At 31.8% G+C, this 3,964-nt stretch overlaps 1 pseudogene across 1 annotated transcript; it reads left to right on the forward strand.

Moving 5' to 3' along the window:
* Nucleotides 1-331: 331 nt before the first annotated feature.
* On the forward strand, nt 332-3,710 carry LOC145135906 (uncharacterized; annotated as a pseudogene). The gene is made up of 6 exons (XR_013720117.1): nt 332-683; nt 994-1,158; nt 2,744-2,883; nt 2,960-3,105; nt 3,189-3,249; nt 3,390-3,710. The product of XR_013720117.1 is annotated as an uncharacterized LOC145135906 (transcript).
* The last annotated feature ends 254 nt before the right edge of the window (nt 3,711-3,964 follow it).

Genomic DNA, 3,964 nt, shown 5'->3' on the forward strand with positions numbered 1-3,964 from the left:
ATGAGAACAACTTTAATAATAATATTTTTTTTGGCTATTTTAGGACACTTTTCAATTTTTATAAGAAAATATAGACATGATTGGTTTGTGGTCAAATATTGGTATAATACAAACATTTCACAATTGTATGAGTTAAATTTAATGTCTCATAAGATTTAAGTTGTCAAATATAACAAACATAAATCTTAGATTTAAGTTGTTAAACTTGTCCTGAAGGGCTTAATCGTAATTACACTAAGAAGAGGGTAGTTTTTGTAATTAAAATTAAAATAGAGCCGTGGACTTCTTTGTAGACTTCCAGAAATGTTCTAAAAGCTATGTACCTGTTTGAGTACGTGATTTTCAATTTTCATTCTAAGGTCAATCCCTCGTTTTCTTCCTTCATTCCTTTCCTGCGATGGATGAAGGATACCGATTTTACCCTTCATAATTTCGTTTAGAAACCATCCAAGTCGCAACCTATCTGCCAGACCACTGCAGTCGATCCTAACAAGTAACAAGTGAACAAGAACAGCAGCAACATTATCGATTTCTCCAAATCGCAATCAAATCAGCATCCAAATCGAAACGAAAGTAGCTTCTAAGAATAGATTGATTCTTGATTTCTATAAAGCATCTTCCAATCGATTTCAGAAAAATACAATACCTTGATCGTCTTTGAACTGTTCTTCATCATCTCCAGGGTATGCTTTTCTATGAACTTTATTCTTTTCCCCACTTAAATGGTACTTGAATTGACTTTTTCTAGTGCTATTTGTTCATCAATCTCTGGATTTCAATGGATGTTAGTATGTTACTTGAATTGATTTCCCCCCACTTATAACTCCCTCCCTGTACGTATTTTGAACTTTGGTGTGCTAGCCCATTTCCAAGGTCACACACACCAGGAAATTGAAACCTGGTTCTTCATATGTTCTTTCAAAAAGTCCGTGAATCGTTTTGTTCCACTATATATTTTTTGGTTGACAAGAGATCTGTTGTATGTGGATTCAGGTGGTGTTTGAAATTCAATGGTGGAGTTCATCTCAATTGTTCTCATTGCAGTTATTACTACCACATTGCTACTTGTCCGAATTCTTTATGTTATATCTCAGAGTAGTAAACCAATCCGTAACACTTGTTCAAAGCATTTGAGTACTCTTGTTGTTTTGGGTTCAGGTATGTATGTTTCCTTTCTTATTCCTACATAAAAAAGAAACATTCTGTTTGACCACTTTTTAAGCTTAAAATTGGGGTTATTTCTAAAATACCCTATATTCTGACTTTTTTTTCTTTTTAAACCTAAATTTTTTTTTCTTTTCCGAAAAAGACTCAGCTTTTATGTGTTACTTGTTATTTCAGACCTAGAAGGTCACCAATAGGTAAATTAGGTATTTTTGTTTCATTAAAGACCCTATATTTTGTAGCTGTTTCCATGTTTTTTTTTCAAAATAAACTCAACTTTAAAATTGGTTATAATCTTCAAGACCAAATATATAAGCTACTTCTTAGACTACACCGAAAAAGAAAGTATACATGTATACACTAAAAAATGTTATCTAATCTATTATCTTTTGAGCGAATATAAGCTAAAAAAATTGCAAAATTTTATTTTTGTCTAAAAGATATAATTAAACTTTATCTTGGATATATATTATATCATTAAACTTGATATATTGTTTATAGAAACGTTATTATTACCGCTAATAAAAAGTTTGATGTTAATTTGATATTTTTTGGTAACATGGATAATACATTGCTAAGAAGAATCTTTTAGCATAATAACAAATTTTTTTATTTGTAGAAAAAAAATACCATATAATTTTGAAATATATTACCTGTATATATTTATTGTATTTATCCATGTAAATATGGTATTTATCTGTTTCCTAGCCTATAGGGATTACATGTATTTGTATTATATATACCCTTTACCGTTAATAAGAAGGCAGAGGATTTTTACCATTCTTCTCCCAATTCCACAAGTACATTCAAACTCAATTTGCAAAACACATCAAAACCATTCAATGCGATAATGGTCGTGAGTTTAACAACTCTTCTTTTCACCAATTTTGCAACACCCATGGAATGTAATTCCGGTTTACTTGTCCTTATACCTCACCTCAAAACGGCAAAGCCGAACGAATCATTCGCACTATTAACAATATGATTCGCATCAATCTCATTCAAGCATCCGTTCCTCCTTCTTATTGGAACTATGCTCTTGCTCTTGTCATCTACCTTCTCAACATCCTACCCACTACTACAATCAACAATAAAACCCCCACATAAATTCTATATTATCGAAAACCCACTTATACACACTTACGTACCTTCGGGTGTCACTGTTATTGATTCTTAAGGATAATCATAATAATTACCAAAATAAAATTTAGGATTTCATTTTAATTTGAAAGGATACAATCACGTTTTTATGCATGAACGAAGTTAAGCTTCATTAATTCGGTGTAGTTAAGTACCTTATACAACTAGTGTTAAAGGTTGTAACCAATTTTAAAGTAAAAAAAAAACATTTTAGGTCTAAAATGGAAAAAAGTACAAAATATAGGGTTTTTTATGAAATGAAAATACTTAATTTCCCTTTTGGTAACCTGCTAGGGTCTAAAATAACAAGTAGTAGGTAAAAATTGGCTCTTTTTTCGAAAAAGAAAAAAGTTTTAGGTCTAAAAAAAAAAAAATCAAAATATAGGGTCTTTTATGGAAATAACCCTTAAAATTGTTTATAGTTCTGGGTTTTGTTTAGGGGGACACACAACAGAAATGATAAATTTATTATCTGTTATGCAAAATGATCCATTTGCTCCAAGATTTTACATTGCTGCAGCAACAGATAACATGAGTCTTCAAAAGGCATGTGTTTTTTAGAACAGTTTGGCTGATAAGGTATATATCATACTGTTATGTCATGTCATGTCAAATTGTCAATGTAAATGTTATGTCATGTCATGTGCATGTGCAGACAAGTTATCAAGGGGCAGATTCGTCCAAATTTTTAAAAATATATCGAAGCCGTGAAGTGGGACAGTCATATATTACCTCAATCGGGACAACATTATTTGCTTTATGTCATGCTTTCTGGCTCATGCTCAAAATCAGACCTCAACTGGTACTGCTATTTTATTTTTAATTTAATTTAATATTATTTTTCATCCTTTTCTTGCAATTAACCCTTCTGTATCCTCTTCTCAAATTCTATGCAATGGTCCGGGTACTTGTATTCCCATATGTGCTATCGCGTTTATTTTCAAGGTTTGTATTAACTTTTAAAATATACCATGAAAATTTAGGTCTTCCATTTGTACTTTTCGTAGTTGACAAATAGTCAAACAATTTCTTTAAACTGTATACCAAAAGTCAAACGTTTGACTTTCATTTGTTAACATTTTCAGGTTTTGGGAATTAGATGGCCGTATATTTTCTATGTGGAAAGTATTGCAAGAGTGAAAAGACTATCACTCAGTGGTTTGCTTCTTTACAAATTACACATGGCTGATCAGTTTGTTTGTGCAATGGCCACAATTACAAAAACAATATCCACGAGCTCATTATGTGGGGCGTCTTATGTAACCATTTTGTTTTTGTATAAACAACTTAATTCAAAAAGACATTTTAAGTGTAGGTATGATTTTTTTTTATTTATCTATTTAATAGTGTTTGAAATAGAGATATGTATCACTATAGACATGTGTTATTATGATTTTTTGTTTATATGTGATAGACCTGGCAAACGTGTCGTGTCGTGTCGGGTTCGTGTCGTGTCACGACATTAAACGGGTTGAAAGGGCTTGACCCTAACCCGACCCGTTTAATTATCATGTCGTGCCGCGTCAACCCATTTATTTTCGTGTCGGTTTCGTGTCGTGTTTCGGGTTAAGGTTTAGACCTTGTAAATATGTTGTGTCATGTCAGGTTGAAATATTTTAAAGGTTAGAAAGTAGGAGTTGTAGAGGCAAAAAGGATAAAG

This window comes from Lactuca virosa, chromosome 9 (genome assembly GCF_052849685.1).
Source record: "Lactuca virosa cultivar CGN04683 chromosome 9, Lactuca_virosa_CGN04683_v6, whole genome shotgun sequence".
Lineage (NCBI taxonomy): Eukaryota > Viridiplantae > Streptophyta > Magnoliopsida > Asterales > Asteraceae > Lactuca > Lactuca virosa.